Source organism: Diadema antillarum, unplaced genomic scaffold, assembly GCF_040938485.1.
Source record: "Diadema antillarum isolate AM-2024a unplaced genomic scaffold, OU_Dant_1.0 scf00000048, whole genome shotgun sequence".
Lineage (NCBI taxonomy): Eukaryota > Metazoa > Echinodermata > Echinoidea > Diadematoida > Diadematidae > Diadema > Diadema antillarum.
In genome coordinates this window covers 1,033,704-1,054,735 of record NW_027270937.1, presented here as the reverse complement: position 1 = coordinate 1,054,735, position 21,032 = coordinate 1,033,704, and positions in this window count along the sequence as shown.

Here is a 21,032-nt window from a genome sequence, read left to right as displayed (position 1 = left end):
ATTACGTAACATTACTCTCGAAGACTTAGATCGCTTGGAAATGGTATTATACTGTATCTTTTTGTCACGAGAAGATCAACAGCCACATAAATTCCTTCTAGAAATATGACATAATACAACAATCCGCACAACATTGTGTAATGCCAGTAAAGCTTTCAAAATAAGTACAAATACACTGTACTCATGCCTACTGTTTGTATAATAACTATTGCCAGGATTGTGCAAAATCTATATTGAAGTGACTAACTTTACTGACAAAATATTCGGGGACTGTTATTCCATGCTGATTGCTACCTGTACCCTTGATATTTCTGTTCCATTTGATAGTCTATTTGTCTAGTAGTCTATTGAATTTATTTCATCAAACATAAAACAAGAGTGGATGTAAACTCAACTTTACAACTCAACAGCTCAAACGAAACTTACACTGACAGCAGTGACTGTTGGGTGTTCCGACTCCACGTTGTGCCTCGAATGACGGTTATCCCAGTATGCGTTATTGTCCTGACAGTGGGAAATGACAATTTAAGAACATTTAAATGATATGACTATAAAAAAAAAAGAAGAGAAGAGATATTGACATTCTACTGTAGAGCGTTTGCATACAAAGTAAAAAAGACCCTAATTTTTGTCTTTAGATATAGGCATATAAATGTGTAAGTACACGCAAGTAAAAGTTTTACAGAACACAATTCGTACAGAAAGCCCAGATTTATCCTATTCCGCTAATTTTCAGGAAATCTAACATGTATCTTCAATATCCCAGCAAAAATGGACATTAATTCTTAATTTTTGCAAACAAAGGAAAAAAAGTACAATTGTCTAATGATTTTTCGTACAAATACGCATTAGACTGTTGTGTATAACAATGATACACGTAGGCCTACATGTCAATTTCAGGACGAATTTCAATAATAGATCATTGATGATAAATCGGTATTCCAGTTGCAATTTACGGTTACGTATCATCATAAGAAATGTTAAAGGCATAATTTGCCATTTGCAGCTGAAACAAAAACCCAGCATTAGTGCTTCAAAATAATTCTTAAATGTGAGTTAGGGATAGAAACAACCAATGTAAAAATTTGAATCAGTATAATCGATGTTAGTATCGTTTAATATAATACAAAATGTGAACAATAGTTATAATAAAAATGTTTCCAGATTAAACCGTCTGCAGTTATTGTTTTATTGAGAAAAACTGTGATATATCCTTATATTTAGGCTTTAATGTACAATTTTTATATGGAAGGATGTCTTGTGATACAACTGACCTACACATATGCATAAAATGTGATATCTCGAACATTTTTTTAAATCACTCCTCACAAAGGTAAACAGGACTTTAATATTGCTTACAACTCGACTAGCTTTGGGTACGCCGTCAGGTTAAAGGGAACCTCGCTTGGTAAGTGTGTGCCCTCGATCATGCCCCCTTGAAAGAATCTTTGACAGCATTAAAAAACAAACAAACAGCAACAACATTCAGGTTGTAAAACATTCAATTTCATTGGTTTTCGTATTTCTCAAGAATATGTCATACAACAACAACAACAAAACAGTCATAAAGTATACAACACGAAAGTTACAAAGAACTATGTGAAACAGTCACGTGAATGTGCATCTGTCTCCATATTGAAATAAATATGATGGTCTGTTTACAGTAGTATTGGAAAGTATATAATATTTATATATAATATATATATATATACATATACATATACACATAAAGTACATATACATCATCCGGTCATATACGTATACATATACATGTCATATACATTATACATACATTCGATTCAATTCAATTCAATTTTATTGTCCGTTTCTGGAAATTTGTTTTGTTTGCATGCATATCCGGTTACATACATATACAAAACACACGTATGCGTTGTAACATAGATACATAGACATGATAGACATACAAAAGATATACATCAATACAATATCACTATCATTGTCATATATATATAACATCAAGAAATATTAATCTGTATAAGTCAACATTGTATTGGATGTGGTGTGCATAATTGATATATACGGGTGTATAGATAATATGTGTCAATTGATAGTTGGTATGCTTGAATGCATATCCGGTTACATCAATACATTATACATATTATACAAAGCACACACATACATTGTAGCATAGATACATAGACATGATAGACATACAAAAGATATACAGCGATACAATATCACCATCATTATCATAGATATATAACATTAAAGAAGTATTAATCTGTACGAGTCAACATTGTATTGGATGTGGTGTGCATATAATATATGCGGGTGTATAAATATGTGTCAATTGATAATAACTGTATAGGAAATATAAACAATACAAATGAATGCATGTTTATATGTAAATAATGATTGTCTAAAAATCTTGGAGGATACATACGCGTGTGTGTGTGTGTGTGTGTGTGTGTGCATGTATGTGAAGGTACAAAAATACGGATCTATGTGTTTTTGACAAAAGAAATATATATATACATCACACCACGGTCATAATCATTCTATATACTCCTAAATTAATATTTTCACTTGACTTTAACCTTTGGCCTTTGACCAAATAGCCCAGAACTTGCCCTATAAAATCTTTGTCGAATGACAAGATATACACTGAATTTAAAACATACGAGCAAACAAACCAACCTTGGGGCAATATTTATGAACACGGCTTCATCCACTCATACACAATAATGATATACATATATCTGATATTTGAAATAATACAGATTTGATCATAACACAAAACTCTACACAAACAAGATATTACAATCTGAGAAATGTCCCTCCGTTCAACATTCTAATCGAGCTAGGCACAAAGGAGTCCAGGAACCTACTTGTTCTACATCGAAGCGATCTCAGCCTGTTCCCTGACCTCAACACTACATAATTATCATTAAGAGGATGAAGCCCATTATCCATGATTAATTTGGCCTTTTCAACAATTTTACTCCTACAAAGATCTTCAAAATGTAGATCTTCAAAACATATACATAATGTACAGGTACATGTACATATACTGTACATATACATATACATATATACATATACATATACATATACATATACATATACATATATATACATATACATATACATAATTATACATAAATATTATATATTACTACGAGCAATATCATGAGGCCTATACGGAAAAGCAGGCGTGTAATAGTCGAAGCTCCCAGGGCAAAATCATGTACTAAACAATGAAAATAATTTGGAGCACGGATATCTATCTAGACCATAACAATCGAGGGGAAAATGATTAAACAAACCAACAACCACACACAATAACTAATGTAAAATTTGTATAGGGCAAAGAGAAACTAAAAATTCAACAATATCTTTAATACATTACTGACAAGTGAAGACATTGAAGGAAACATGAAAATGAGTCTACAATGTTCAACGTCGTAATCCAGTGGGCAATAGACCACAGCCCTCCACAATATTACATGCACAGTTACTAGTAAAAAAAAATACAACAGTAATTTAAACAAATAATGATAATGCCCAGCGACAGACACGTACGTAAATATTGACAGACATGTAGATGAATAGAGGAGGAAAATGATGATGATATCGCCAACATGGGAGAAAAGATTAATGAGTCAAAAGACCCAATTATGTCACCATTTCGCAAGTGTGTGTGCTGCTATAGTCGTTAAATCACGATACGGTACGACACGATACGATACTGATATTCTGTCCCTATACCGGGTGTCCCCAAAAAAGCGGAACGGTGGATTTTCAGTACCTTGCGTTCTAAAAGTGATACATTTTTTGACATTATTAGAAAGAGCATCTTCCGCAGAAGACCATGATACCAAAATCATTAAATTTGGTTCAGCACCTTTTATTCTACGCCAATTTTTTTAAATGCAGTCATTTTCAATTTTTTGCGACTTATGAGATAATAATTTGGGTGCGACACGCGTTCCATACGGTGAATTGTGTAAGCTCGTTGATCCATGTCAACAAAAGATAACGCTTTCATATTGGGAGCGCGCGCACACACACACACACACAGACACACACACACGGGTTTCCCAATGTGAAAGCTGTATCTTTTGTTGACACGGATCACCGAGCTTACACAATATTCACCGTATGGATCGCGTAGTGCACTTTAATTATTATCTCATAAGTCGCAAAAATCCGGCGAAATTTGGTAATGACTGCATTTTCAGAAATTAGCGTAGAATAAAAAGTACTGAACCAAATTTGATGATTTTGGTATCATAGTCTTCTGCGGAAGATGCTCTTTCTAATGATGTCAAAAGATATATAACTTTTAGACCGCAAGATACTGAAAATCCACCGTTCCGCTTTTTTTGGGACACCCGGTATAGGTTTCAACATCTAATGAGTATTCACGACGCTGTCGTCTCGGGATGGGTTTAGTTCCATCTTGACTATCGTCGCTTAGCTCTACGCATTTACACAATTTAGCCCCATTTGTGATCATGAATATTACATGACCGCGGCCACCTACGGAAATCACATTTCGCGTGTAAATAGACTACAAGATGGCTATGATAGGACCTTGGCTCACGCTTGGTGCTTAATGCATTTTTTTTATAGACAAAAATAAAATGGTAGAGCTTTGCATGTTAGAATGCATCTATCAGAACTTAATTAGTACCAGTATAGAATTTTGTTACGTTTAACACAATTATTATATCGACCACGGACAACTATAGGCAAGCACGCTCTCAGCACGGAAAGTGTTCCTCGCTGCTCTTGTTCCTGTGACATTCATTTCACTGTTTGTGCGGTTTAATTGAGACCGATTATACAAATGAAAAGAAGATGATGACATTCAGAAATATCTTTCACCAAAGCTCGATCTCAGCTGTGGAATTACTACACAGCTAATCGTCTTTTATCACGAATAAATTCATAAGACACGGTGATTTAAACGAAAATAAACGAAAACAAAAATATCGGATGGGGAAGTTTTCATTAACTCTTTAATCTAAGGGAATTCAAGACCCAAAGTCGATCCCTCCCTTAGAGAAGACGGATTAAATTTTTTCTTATACTGCGTGGGGGAAAAGCTGTTTGAATAACCTATACATGTACAGTGAAGAAAAACTGATAACATTTTCAAATATCTAATTTTCAACAGAGAAAACCACAAAAGAAAATTAACCCATTTTTGTGGTTAACCATGTCAAGACAACACAATCAGCCATTTTACAGTAGATTCCACTTTGTGTATGATCAGAAAAGGGACGTAGTTTTGTACAATCATGCAGACACTTGGTTTTTAGATTCGATGAGATAAGCATCTATGACGCAATGATTAACGTAATGTTAACCTTGTAAATGGTGGGATGCTTGCTAGCACATCCACTTGACATCAAGTCTGGTATTTGGCAATATTAAAAGAAAAAAGGTCGTTAATTCATTCAAGACAAAACAATGAAATAGTGTCGTTAAATTTTGTACCATATGCACATGCATGAGCTAATTGTAAACCGGCTTACAATGTACACGATACTGTACATACCGATGCCTTTAAGAGACTACTGTGTAGTATAAATTTATATTAAAGGAATAGAGACAGATGTTTGTATACATAAGGTTATGTAATGTCTACTTACAATATCCCTGTCCAACGACTAAGTTCATCGTCTGCAACAACATTTACCCCGCTGCAATATGCCTCAAACAGCGTACAGAAGCACTGGAAGGAACAGTTTTGTGGTTCTGTGTATAGTAAAGGACAGACATTTTTTTTCTCACAGTGATAATAATATATGTATGATAATAATGATAAAGAAAATACTGATAATAGTAATAATAATAATCATAATAATGATAGTAATGATGGTGAAGATGATGATGATAATAATAATCATAATAATAACAATAATTATAATAATTTGATATCATTTTCATTTCAATTTATTTTTTTTCATATTTCTCACATGATACATAGCAATAAAAGAGTATATAAATACGAAATTTATATAAAACATAAATTAGATGAAACTTCACCGGAATGTACAACAGTTTTTCCTGGTCGGCCTATATATAAACACAAGGTCTGCATACATGAGAGTTGAGCTATGGCCATAATGCCAGAAATATGATGGGGCCCGCTTTTAATAATAGCAAGCTTGTACAGCCGCAGGTCCCGTGATAAATCAGAATAGGGGAACTATATGAATACAGATATTTTCAGACAATATTATAACTGGGGGAACCGATTAAAACAAACAAAAAATCAAATGAATATTACCATATAAAATACAGCAAAAATAACAGTAACAATAGCAATACAAAACACTTATTAGGCAATATCACACTGTGTAACTATCCTGAGGCGCATGATATTTCTTCATTTCTGCGTTTTCAAACAACTTAAATACACCATGACTCAACTACCCCCCCCCCCCCAACCATGAATCTAGTCATTCCTAATTCACATGTAATACTATAGCATATATCACTGTAATCCTTGAATATAGATATATCGACTGCACGTCGTTATCTGGCATATAATATTGATTAGAATATTATTCTAAAGTGAAAAGGCAGGTAGTCATAACTTTTCCTCTTTTGAAGGTTCATATGACAGGTGAACGCATAATGGATAAACACTTGCAAATTGTGGGAGGTCATCAGCGAAAGTATCATGGCATCAAAGAAAGTAAAAAATGCACTACAGAAAAATTACGCTTTTTGGATTAAACTATAAAGTAAAAAAAAAAAACACGAACGGACTGAGCAAATGTAATACTGACTAACTGAACTGACATTAACATAATCAGTGTATCAAAGTCATTAAGCACAGAATTTCGAGAAAAAAATAGAGAAATAGTCTTAATCAGTCACAAGTAATCGTTTAGATTTTTTTTTTATGAATCAAAAGAGTGAAACATGAGTTTTCCCGTTTTGACTTTTTGTGTGAGATGTTATCTTTTGACATAAAAAGCAATTTCGGAACATGGCAAGCAGAAGAGATAAAGTAAAAAAAAAGAGAAAAAAGCCGCTTTTTCCCTTGAAAGATTTTCGGGGGGGGGGGGGGGGGGCTCATGGAACACCTTAGCAGATGGTTATCTTACTCTTAAGTGGCGTTTTGTTTTTGATCCGACTATCTTCAAATTCAGTAATTTATCTCTTATATTTCACTACACTGATACCATGCAATCCCCCCCCTAAAAAACCCCCAACAACAACAAAAACAAACAAACAAGCAAACAAATAAAACAGCAAAGATGCATCCTCCTTAAATCACAAAAAAAAAATGTATAATACAATGTAAGATTAAAAGGAATGATAGATTACACCAGAATATTCTTCGTCAGGCATGTCATGTGTATTCTACGAAAAAGTTTGATAATTTTTCATCTGTGGAAGGAGGAGGCCACAACTGCGCAGCAAACAAGCACAATGCAATTGTGAGAATTTTGTTCGTCCGCCAAAATCATTGAATACCCATTTTGATGTATAATTACACAAACACCATCATTTTTGAAGATCTTTTCAGTGGTAGGATATCGTATTGAGGTTTATATTTATCTGAAGAAAAGAAACTGAAACTTGAATTGTACCATAATCAAGTGAAAATGCATTACGGCAAATTGAGAGGCTGTTAATATCTGGTGCAAAACAGATTGTGCTTGTGGTAATCAGGTATAATGCATTCTCTGTAAAATAATACTGATACAACTTTTGGATAATGTTAAATATTCATGACTGCACTCCCGCCTGCTCACCGCGTGAAAGTAGCTTTCGGGTAAGGATACAAGGGAGTTATGAATACCAATGGAAACCTGGTGGATGATATTCTATAGTGGTCATATTTATCAATAAATATTTAATGGCGTAGTAGAAATGAAAAGAAAAAAAGGCGTCTGAATTAGCAATGATCCATCAAGCGATTAAAAAAGCGCAATCACAATCTGACCATTAATTTGGATAAGTAACACCGACATTGACCGAGTCAATCAACAATGACATCGACGTGCACGTATATTGGACCTACTTATATAGATGCTGATACTCGTACCGCACGCCTCTGTCATCCATTGTTTCGATCACTGCTATAATAGATTATATATATATATATATATATATATACATATATATATATATATACATATATATGTTGCAAATTCACGTATTGGCTCCAATTTAACGAAGAATAAACCGGTAATGCAATATTTCGCCAATATAGAGTTTATTGAGCAACTCAAATTTTCGGTGGCTTCCATCCACCTTCTTCAGGAGTCTCGACGCGTCGAGACTCCTGAAGAAGGTGGATGGAAGCCACCGAAAATTTGAGTTGCTCAATAAACTCTATATTGGCGAAATATTGCATTACCGGTTTATTCTTCGTTATATACATATATATATATATATATATATATATATATATATATATATATATACATACGGTTGAAGAGTTTGTTCGCAAAAACCGATAAGTCCATTTTTGAAGATTTTGAAATACGGTCTCTGTCATAAAGTACAAAATAATACCTTTTAAATGATATATTGGTAAGTACAAATAAAGGTACGTTTTTGAAGTTATGGTCAAAAGAAGCAAAAATTTTCTTATTATTCTCTTTATTTTTCTTGACCTTTAATCGCAAATATCTCCATTTGGCAAATATGGACTTATCGGTTTTTGCGAACAAACGCTTCGTATATATATATATATATATATATATATATATATATATATATATATACATACATATATAACACACACAATAAAAAAACATATTATATGTTTGTTTATGTGTGTGTGTGTGTGTGTGTGTGTGTGTGTGTGTGTGTTACATATACAAGATTACAGTGAAATAGCCGGGATGAGATCTTGCCAAGAGGCAAACAATCCCCCTCCCCACCCCACCCTTCCCCCCAGAAAAACCAAACAAACAAACCCAACAACAAATAGATAAACAAGCACCCCGCCCCCTCCACCCTACAAAAAAAAAAAAAAATAGACTGGAACTCACCACACGCAGCCTCGTCATCAAAGAAAGGACACTGCACGATGCGGTCACACATGTCGTCGGTGCCATATGTCACATTGCTCTCATAACAAGTCATTGTATTGACAGCTGTAGTGGCTACGAAATAAGAACATAAAAACAAACAAACAAACAAACAAACAAACATCACAACAGTCATGGAGTATAACATTATTTTCATTTCTTCCTTCCGAACAAAATGCCGGGATTTGGTAAAACCATCGAGAGCAGGGGCGGATCCAGGTATTCTGTAAAGAGGGACGCCTTTACAAAGGGGGGGGGGGGGAGGGGAGGGGCGAAGGCACCCCTCCCCATTTTTTTCTTTTTATTTCTTTTTGTTTTTCCAAAAAATAAAGGGGGCGCGCGTCCGGTGCGATCCTCACTGGAACCGTCACTGGAGAGATAATGGTACTTCACTGTTGGGACCTTAATATTCTTTTTTTTTTTGGGGGGGGGGAATGGGGTGGGTGGGATGGGGAGAAGGGAGTCATTATGGCAGAAAATAGTACAGGTATATTTATAGTCGAATATTAAATTGACACAAGATGACTTAGGATCGTGACAAGTATGATTACGGATCTGGCTCAGACGCAGATGTATAGATTTACTCCTAACTGCAATTGATAAATTTAAGATATTCAAAAAAGACTTTTTTCCCCCAGTGGACTACATTTAATCAGATTCTAGCAATCGTGGCTTAAACAAAGAAACGACGACAATAAAAAAAAACACACACACACAACGGCAACAACAACTTCTCCCATGTTAAGAGTCGTCGGTCATCTTGCACTCAGAGGGAAAAAAAAGTGTTGGAATTCAAAACAGTGATTGCTCAATATAGAAGCCAAACTAATCAATCATAGACGATTATTGAAAACTGAGCAGTATTGCAGGGGTCTTGACGGAACGGAGGGGGGGGGGTGAGGGGGATGCTGCCTCATCCCCCTTTCCACAATTATGCACACACACACACACTGCCTTTTGCTCATGTAAAAAAAAAGCCCCCCCCCCCCAAAAAAAAAAAAAAAAAAAAAATCAGAAGATCATCAGAGAGATCAAAAAGTCAACGTCAATGGCGTATCAAACCCCTGAATCACGAGCAGTAGTTTTGACCCCCTGGGCCACTGCACCCCCCCCCCCCATACATTCCGCGGCCCCTCTATAAGCTATAGTTCGTATATGCAGTTCCACTTTGCGCATGGGCACAAAAAATGTCATTTTTGTACCAACAGGCATAATGGACGAACTGATTTTGCTATACAACACGCATTTCTTACCAGTGTCCTATAGACACTTGCGCGAGTAAACTCGGACTTGTCCTCAACGGGTTAAATTCACTGAGATAAGCATCTGTGATGTGAATTATCCCTAGAAATAGTGCTTGCCAGCACATCCACCTGACAACAGACCTTCAGGTATTTTGACATTTTTTCAAAAGAAGTTTGTTAATGCCTGCAATGCAAAAACAATAAAATGGACGCTTCCCTAATGCTGAGTGACCAATTTGGTCAAATGGTTCACGGAAGTTCATTTCGTTCGAACATTAATTCCCTCATACGTCGGACAAGGTTATGTGCATTTATGTCACTGCTAAAACGAGTGAAGTGCCTAACCAACCGAGAAAAAAAAAAGAAAGGTCGTTTCTGCCGATGTGCACGTGAACTTATTACTGACTGACTTTTTGTATATTATGCTGAGAACAGGATCGTGAGGCGCGTTTACACAAGATGATCATCTTACCTTTATTACTGAGTAGATACCTTGCATGGTCATCATCCTAATTGATGACAGGATTAAGGTCGCCCTGCTTGACACTCTCGGCCCACCACTTTAAAAATATCATGGAAATCTAGCGAAGCATAGTTTCAGTTGGGAATCACAGAATTGGATAAAAGTGTAGGCGGAAATAAAGCACTTAATGACCAGTCTTGGCCTTGCATTGGTCTTTTTTTTTTTCGGTGTCCATAATGAGATGAAAGCATGGACGATACCACCTCAAATTCCACTTGTGCGATTCGATTTTATGAGGGTTTTCAAGGAAAGAGAAGCAAACGCTTTAAACAGATCGAAACATTAAAGGGATTGTACAGTTTCGGTTGAGACTCTTCCTGTGCCAATGGGTCAATCAATGCACACAAATACCACACACAGACCGATAAACAGGTAATTAATATGGCACAAACGGGACGGTTAAACCGATGATGGCCCACATCGAAATGGTAAAGTTTAGAGTAGATGGATACATGGTGTACACCAAGGTTATAAGAGATGAGTGAAGAGTTTTCGAATGTTGTTGTTGTTGTTGTTGTTGTTGTTGTTGTTGTTATTGTTGTTGTTGTTGTTGTTGTTTTTGTTGTTGTTGTTGTTGTTGTTTGTTTTTGTTTTTTTTTTTTTTTTTTGGGGGGGGGGGGGGGGGAACACGTCCTGCATTTCTTCTAATTTTACTTCAAGAAGAGCTTCGCGTATCCAGAGTCACACTTAATCACGACGTGAAGAGAAGTAGACCGTCTTTTCTACAGAGACTGGACTTAACAGAAATGGAGCGGATTCTTTTCTTTGAGGCATTGGTTTGTAATGACATATGATTACAACTTTATTGAATCGGATTTAAATTTACAATGGATCACAATTGCCCAAACATGCCGACACTCTGGTTTTGGCCATCAACTTACTCTAACGTTTGTTTTTTAGTGTAGTAGTGTTATTTATTTGTAATACTTGTAATACCAACTGCTGGTTTTGTTAAATCTTCATGATATTGTAAAAGGACTTTGGAGGTTTCTCTGAATGTCATTTTTGAGCTTGAGAATAGGAAAAATAAGACGTCACATTATGTTAACGACATAATATGAAATAAATGAGAACATAATGAAAAATATGTGTCATTTCACCAAACTAGTTCGGTACCATGGCAACGGGAGAAAAATATCAGAGAATAATTAGAGCTTTAATTTGAATTAAACGTGTAATTCTAAATCCATAAATCTAGTAACTTTTATTTCATGTAAGTACCAGGCACTTTGTGCTGTGTCTTTTGTCGTTACCATGACAACGGGAAACGACATCAAAATTCTGAATTTTATGTGTCTGCGAACTAAATGTGAGGGATAGCGGAGGGTATTTGGGATTCATTATTGATTTTACTGTATTTGGAATTTATTTGTGGTGGTATATGTTATACTTATACCATGTAGGTTTGAATAATTGATTATTTCTATTAACATAAACACACACTATATGAGCATACAGGTATATAGGCAATATACAGTTGGTACATTTGTTTCACACTTACTTAGGCCAATGTATAGGTTGTAAAAGAAACAGGTGCAATATTCTATGTCGTGGAGGACTTTTTGCTATAGGGTATAAAAATTTCAGTGTTATTTTTATGATGAATTAATGAAATGTGTTTTTATATTCTTTTGTGCTTCTTTTTTTATGTGTGCATAGTGTATAGTATGCAGTGTAGTTATGTGTGCCACTTGATTTATGAAGATTTTCCATTCTATGCAGGGCCGGCGCAGCCGTGGGGGCCGTGGGGGCTCGGGCCCCCACACTTTTTGTGCACCATACAAAGGAATACATAAGGTGTCATCACTTTGTTAGCTCATGAAACCCGGAAGTGGGCCCCCACACTTTTGAAAACACTGCGCCGTTCCTGCTATGGACAATCGATAAATGAAATGAAATACATGTGTGCTAAATTTGGTGCTTTTAGACTTATTTGAACAAATGGTCTGATATATTGGACTATGCCACTGGACAATTTAGCTTTGTACATTAAACATTAACGAAATATCCCATTAGCTGGTGCCAACAAGGGGGGGGGGGGGGATACATTAAGCTTTGCTTTCCTTCTATCGTAACTACCGCCGACAGCTAGCCTGGACAAAAACACGACGGTGCTTTGAGAAATAAAAAAAAAAAATACATGCGCAGACGATAATAACTCTCTGGTATCAAGAAAAATGCATTTGCAGTTGTAATGTATATTAAAAAAACAATTTCATTTGCGAAATGCACGTACTTTAACGAGAGCAAGCAAATATTTTGCAAGCAGGATTGTGATTTGGAAGGTAATCGTTTCCCATCTTACGCACATTATTTCAGAGTAAAATTAGACAGTAACTGTAGACGACATCTATGCCTTCAAAATATCATACAAAAGATTACTTTTAAGCAACCATCATACGCGTTGTCAGAAGTTTCCACTAGTAACTATACTAACTCTGTGAGACTGTGACACAAGATTTGTCATTTCTTGAGGTTTGCTGCTCCCCATCTGTGGCGTTTATTAAAATGCAGTGGAGTCTGAAAGGGGGCCTCATCCAAATTAGACCGAAAAGACCAGTTAGCCATTCCCCACTCCACTTTGTAAATGAGCAGAAAAAGCTAATGTGTACCAACAGGCATATATATGTTGATTTGTAAATTCAAAGAGATAAGCATCTGTGAGGTGATAATTATTCATGTGATCCTTATAAGTGGTGCTTGCTAAGACATTCACCAGACACTAAGCCTAGCATTCAGTAGTATAGATTAATATATACATACATTATATATATATATATACATACATATATATATATATATATATATATATATATATATATATACATATATATATATATATATATATATATATAATATGTATATGTATATATATATATATATATATATATATATATCAGGGCTCGACACTAACGGTGGCCCGGTGGCCCGGGGCCACCAAAAATGAAAGTCGGGCCACCAAATTTCAGAAAAGGGCAAATTTGGTGGCCCACCTCGGGCCACCAAAATTTATTGAAAAGTGTGTCAATAAATTCGTAACTTTTTGCGCCGGAAATGCATAAATGCATGCAGTTAGTGTGCGACTTATCAAAAAAAAAGGATGGACTTTTATCAATGTTTTTTTTTTTTTTTTTGGGGGGGGGGGAGGGGCACCAAATTTTTCTCTCGGGCCACCCAAAATTTGAAATTGATGATTTTGGTGGCCCCATCGGGCCACCGAAAAATAAAGTTAGTGTCGAGCCCTGTATATATATATTCAGGGGAAAACAGTGAAAATATTAATTAAAAAAAAGCTTCCCTAGGTGTCAATTGATAGATCATTCAGGTCACCTGCTATGCGCGAGTTTACTCTATTTGAACGTGTTTCTATAAATTGTTGCGAGCTCATGCATAATGATCAAATATGCTGCTTTAAGAACAAGTCAAGGGCCTAGCCAACTGAGAAAAAAAAAAACCGGTCATTTGTATCAATGTGGGCAAGAGCTAATTACGAACTGGTTTTTATTGAGGGAAACGCTTCCTTGCTTAGTGACGATGCGAGATTTCACAATATTACTGTCCAAACGTATAAATGTACTCATTATGAAGCATTAAGCGCGAATCAGATGGCGGCGGCGGCGTTGATATGAGACAAACAGATAATAGAAAAAGCATTTGCTTAGTCCAATTGAGCAGCCTAAGAGGTCCATGTTCATGCCTACTCCACAACAGCAGGTTTCTGTTTACACTTAGGGCTATACAGTATTCGTTCCGTAGACGTGCGTTACACGCTAAGATTTGTTTGTATCGTTAACCTGCGTGCGTAACCCACAACCTTGACGCTAACAAAGCCACCTATATTATGATGTATTGTTCCCTGACCCCGATGAGGAAGCCTGTTTGTCGAAAGGGCACATGTAGACCCACGCGCTGACATACAAAAACACAGGAAAACACACAAACAATTTAAAGAAACCTTAAAATTCGCCAGTTGTTGTGTATCATCTCTGGGATAGAAGGGGGCATTACGTACCTTCTACAAAAGCCCTCTTCACATAATTTTCCACCCTATTATGAGCTGATAGTGATCACGAGTGTTCACATCGCATTATAAAAACATTATGCGGGTCAGGTTGAAGCTACTGACAATGTTAGATGACACCGTGGTCATTAATATAATCATTTCCTTTATTATTCTGCAATGTCGAAGAATGAGACTTCTGACTTCTACGACGGGAAAATGTATTTAGTTTCTGCCATGACAAAAAATCCCGATAAAACAAACACATAAACACGGCAGGCAACAAACATTGACATGAACTTCCTGATAGAGAGTAATTTTTGTCGCATTTTTTTTTAACACCAGAGCACCTAATCGCAAGTGTTCTCTTTCTTCCTCGGATAGTATTAGAACCGACTTAAAATCATCCAGGACTATCAACAAACAGTTACGATAGTTGTCATAAGCTATTGCAATCCTTGTATCTAACTGGCTGAGAGCAAACTTATCATAGAAATGTGGCAGTTGTTACTGATACTAAGCTTTATGAAACGGAACCCCGGTCAATTACTTTTGCGTATGCGAGAATACAACGTTCATTTGACAGCCCTATCAATCCCCCGCCCGTGTGCTTATATTGTTTCTATTACCTATATGAAGAAGAGAAAAGGCGTGAGTACCAACAACCAACCAACCAACCAACCAAACAAACTAACAAGTAAACATCCCACAGACTATATACAGTAAGCATTTCAACAGAAATGAGCGTTTCATCAAAATAGGCATTATACTGTGTCAGTACGTTTTTGAAGTTTAATATTTTCTACCTACAACCTGCATTTGGACCTGTTTCAACTGCGTGATAACCACTCTAAAGGCTATTTCGATCGGGCGGGTCATCTATTTGTTATATTTTGTCTCTATAAGTTGGTATTGTCTGAGTCTTGAAACTAGAGAGAGTTTTTGCATGAAGTAAGTTTGCCGGGAGACTTCCAGAATTTTTGGGCAGAAGTAAAAAAAAAGAAAAAAGTCAACAATTCAACGCATGTTCACGTCAATACTGGCCCATTGCGTCCATTGTGTTGTAGATGAACCGTGTATGATACGTGATAATAGTATATATGATTTTCAAGCAAACTTTGGAAGATAAGCGAGTCGAACTTCACTTACACATGTTAGACGCCAAACCTTCCCCCAGAGCGCCCCCGGAGAAGAGTGAGCTCAATAAGACCAGTAGACACCCGAGCCACACTACACCTGATGTCCCCATTCTTAACAGGTGTATAGACTTTAAGTCACGGGCACGGCAGATTCTGTGTATGATGATCCAGCAAACCCGAACCAACGTTAATCAAATGGAGAGCCACTGACTGGCTGGTGAATCAACGAACTCGCGCTTAAATGCTTCTGAATGAACAGACAAGGAGAGGGAGTATGATCAACATTAAATTTTTAGAGATCAGTATTTTCAGGCATTGCGCCATCTAGCGATGCAGACTAAGAACAGGCGATTGTGCGTAGAATGACACATTCAATAGCTGACAACAAATAACATGCCATTAACTGCAACTGCCTATATCTTGCATCAGTGCCCCATCAGAAAAAGAAAAGAAGATGTTCAGACAAAAACTCAATAATGCAAGCGAGCATACTGTACAGCGTGACCAGTATCCAGTTTATACTAGGCAAAAAGGGGGTTCTGAAGCCTCCTATAGCAGCCTAGAGCAGCTTTCAGCTCAATATAAACAGACAGAATCAGAAAAGGAGATCCAATCAAGTACAGCCAAAACAAAACAGCCTTAGCAAGAACAGCACTAAAACGCACAGCCCCACACATTGACATACACATACAACTGTACAAGCAAAGATAACCACAACCAGCAAGAGATTGACGTGTTATGTGTTTCGTTGTACATGCTTTTATAGACATCCTTCCATCACTAAACCTTTCAGGAAATTCATATAAGTAATTGGCCTCATTTTACTTTATCTTGTGCTCGTTCCATTGTTTGTGTATATGGAATTATGGAATATGTTACCTGAAAATATAAAACAATGCAGTGCTGTGAAAAATTTTAAAGTAAAGTTGAAAAAAAAATTTATTACAAAAGTTTATATCAGATAATTAGTTGGGTTTTTTTCATCAGGCTGAGTTATTGTGATATGTGTGTGTGTGCGTATGGACAAATGTCTCAAAGTTCTTGATATGCATGTCAATGACAACTTATACTTTATAGGATTGTTGTTGGATCTTCAAGTTATAAGTTATTTTATTACTTTCTCGAGATCCATCCGTTTGCCATTCATATTGTCTCTATCTTTTTTTTCGCAATTGTCTATATGTAAATTGTACTTTTACTTGTGTGTTAATGATATGTATCATGTCTTTTGTTCTTGTTCATGTTGTTCATGTTGACATGGAAATGGCAAATAAATTCAATTCAATTCAATTCAATTCAAGAGTCATTTTGAATTGTCTGTTTTAGTTACTTACTATAATTTGACATAATTGTCTTTGAATCAACAACCAACCTCTTGTTCCTATCAACGATATTTCGTTGTTAAAAAAAAAAGAAAACGCGCGCGCACACACACACACACACACACACACACACACACACAAAAGGGATTTAGAGACATCAATTTCAAGATAATCTTTGTCTCTTTGTTGTTCAACTTTTTTTCAAAATCTCAATGACTTTATGCAACGGTCAGACAAAAGCAAAGGGATGGTTGAAATGCATTTGGAAATGACATTCTCTTTCAATGAAAAACTGTAAAAATTTACTAAGAGATTCTATCAAAGGGAAACAGACACAAAATCGATAAGCGCAATGACATGCATTGATATCGTTTTCGTTCATATCTACTTCACTTAATATCTTTTACATTTTCTATAAGTTGTGGGGTGGATATAATAGATGAAAGAAAGAAAGAAAGAAAGAAAAATAACATTACATCTTTTTGTGATTAAAGTCAATGGTATGATCAGCCGGTGCAAAATATCAAGTTGTTCCTTTGATTTTCGATTCTTTGGAAAGATCATCATCTTAATGTGGCAAAGCAGTTTTCTAAGTCCTCTTCAACTCCTTTGACGGAATTTTAAAAAAAATAGTATTTGACTCTTTGAGAGGCAATTGAAAGGAAAACCACTCAGCCTCCAAAGTGAAAAGAAACTTCCTAACAATACTGCAAAAAAAAAGAAAAAAAAAAGAAGGTAGATCGAGTAAGAAACTTAAAGGATCCCCACTACAGCCACCATTAAGCATTGAATTAGTCAATAATCATGCCAGTTTGTACGAAATTTGTCTCATGGCTACCCTTCTCATGTTTTTTTTTTTTTTTGCCCTGTTCATCTTAATGATTGTTCATATTTCAAGGTCTTTCATTCGCGGAACGCATGCTTTAAATGTCTGCTAATGCCCAAAGGCGAGCGTAATGGCAACAAAACATTTTTTTTCTCTCTCTCTGCTGGTAAGAACTGCTTCTCCATCTCCCCCTCACTGTTGCTTCTTCGGCATCTGCATTGTATGATTTAATCGGAGCCAAGGTTGTGAATGCATCAGAACATTATCATTCAGTCAAATAAGGTTCCTATTTGGAATTGTTTTCCTAGATGCTCTCGAACATTTTCTTTGGGGCGGCATTTTGAGTGTCAATAACTCCTTTACAAGCAATGGCAAGCAAGATTGTATTCGTTTTTGTTTTTCAAGTCTTTACCTTATTGCCGCGTACGAGATGTGATTGTCAATGACGAATAAGAGTATTAAATATGCCAAGTTCAAACACTGAAAAGATCATCGTGATTATCATGATTATCATACTGTTAATTCATCATGTCGTACATTTTTGTTCAAAATACACTGTACATGTCCCATAAATCATGTATGACTATCATGGTGAAATGCAGAAATGAAATCAAACTGAAACTGAAACTTGTAAAGTATTGCTTGAACAAGAAGAGAACCAACTACAGTATGAGGACGAGGTTCGCTTTAGTCTAAATACTACTCAATTTACCATTGCAATTCAGGCTTTTCCTTTACCTTTTCCACTGTGTGTGGCCCAGGAACGTTTTTTATTGGTCTGTTGGTGTATGTGTTTGTCATGCTTACTACATGTTTGCTTGCCCATACCTTAGTGCGCTTTCTTTGTCGTCTTTCTGTCGTCAAGTAATCAAATTTTTGATTAATTCGAGTGTGTGTCTGTGTGTGTGTTTTTGTGTTCAAAATGAACGTTAAAAATGTGATTTAGCAGCACAAGTGAGAATAGTAGCCTAGTTTTGTTAACATTCGTTTCATTGTGAATATGATGCTGATATTGAACGAAATTCAGATCAAGAATATCATAGAATTAAAAAAGTGTGTGCGTGTGTTTGTGTATGTGTGTGTGTGTGCGTGTGTGTGTGTGTGTGTGCGTGTGTGTGTGTGCGTGTGTGTGTGTGCGTGTGTGTGTGTGTGCGTGTGTGTGTGTATGTGTGTGTGTGTGTGTGTGTGTGTGTGTGTGTGTGTGTGTGTGTGTGTGTGTGAATGTGCACCCATTCATCACAGTCTCTCCTTGACTATTATTGTCATCATCTTCATTTTTGCTTAGTATTGCATACAGGTAGTGTTATGATCTTATTGTTGCACGAACAATTTGCCACAAACTTTCATTCAAAAGAATTTAGCCTCCTTTGATTCATTTATTTTTTAATGTTGTATGTTGTGGATGTTGTGGTAAGTCTGTGGAAATGAGTCAAGGCAATGTGTTACACAGTTCAAACGACAACAACTAGATATAGATTGGAAGTCATGTTCAATCACGTCAATCAAGACGTGTCCACCTTGACAGCATGTACGTCTTTTCCTTTACCCTCTTTACCTCTTTCCTATGCGACAAATAATTATGATAATGTTAAATGGTACAGTAACCCATTGAAAAGTATGTCAATAAATTCGTAACTTTTTGCGCCGGAAATTAGAAGTTTTAATTTGTTTAAAGGATGGAGGAAAAGGACTGAATGAGTGCCTGAGAGTGAGTGTTGCGAGTTTATTGAGGTTTATTTATGAGTAGATATGTCCAGCTTCCAATTTTTACTATGATAAAACCTCAATATTTGACTCATAAAAAAATAACTTTTAATGTTTTTTATTGTTGTTTTTTTCGGGCCACCCAAAATTTGAAATTGATGATTTTGGTGGCCCCATCGGGCCACCAAATAAAAAAGTTTGTGTGAAGCCCTGAGTAACCCATCAACTTTTGATGCCTACTGCCACATGGCAACAGAATACGATTTCATACTTTGATTTTGCTCCTTCAGATGTGAACGTGAAGATATCCAAGACCCCTTCCCCGATATGTATTACTGTTAAAATCACAGAACGTGTGCATGACGATCGTGAACATCAATCTTTATACGCACCCAGCATATACAATGCATGAAGTAATGTAGAGAGAAAGGTGACTGGTTTTTTTTTTTTTTTTTTGTCTGTACCATAGCTTTGTCACGTTGAATTAAGACGGGGCCTATTTAAAATTTATATGCAAGCTATGTGTGTGTCATCATTTATCTTAACTTATTTGCGTCGCTTGGGTGAGCCATTATTCGCTTTAAAGTAAAGGAGCGCAAAATATGTAATAAGGGTGGGTGAAGAGATGGAGAGAGAGAGAGAGAGGGGGGGGGGGGGTGAGGGGGAGAGCGTGCAGCAGTTAATTCAATCAACTCCCATTGTCTATATCATAATATACATTGCAAGAAAATTCCCTTAAGAATTCAGTTTTCAATGACAATGAGTTAATTTCCTCTCGAAGAACGCATAAGGTATCATTGTGATGTCATAAATGGGGAGAATTGGTGTCAAGGGTCATCGATAATTGAGCGAGCGAGGCGACCGAACGGGAAAGGCGATGATCCACTTCGAAGAACAGGGAATTAAGATGTTCACTTATTTGTATATCATATTGTATAGTGTTTCTGAACTCTTCAAAATTACATGTATATGTATGATCATATATATATATATATATATATATATATAAACATGCACTTAATTGAAAAACGGCCCCCGAAATTGCACGTTTTGACCCTTACGCACTGTTCGCTTTCGATCGGCTTTTCGTCCGCTTGCGCGCTACGTACGCCTCCCCCGCGCGCGCCGTTGCATGATAATGTCGCGGCAGTACCAAAACACTTGCACCCAGAACGTGTGAAGAAGAAAAGAAAGAAAGAAAGAAAACACCTAAAATATAGACAGTTACTAACGTTATTCTGTACA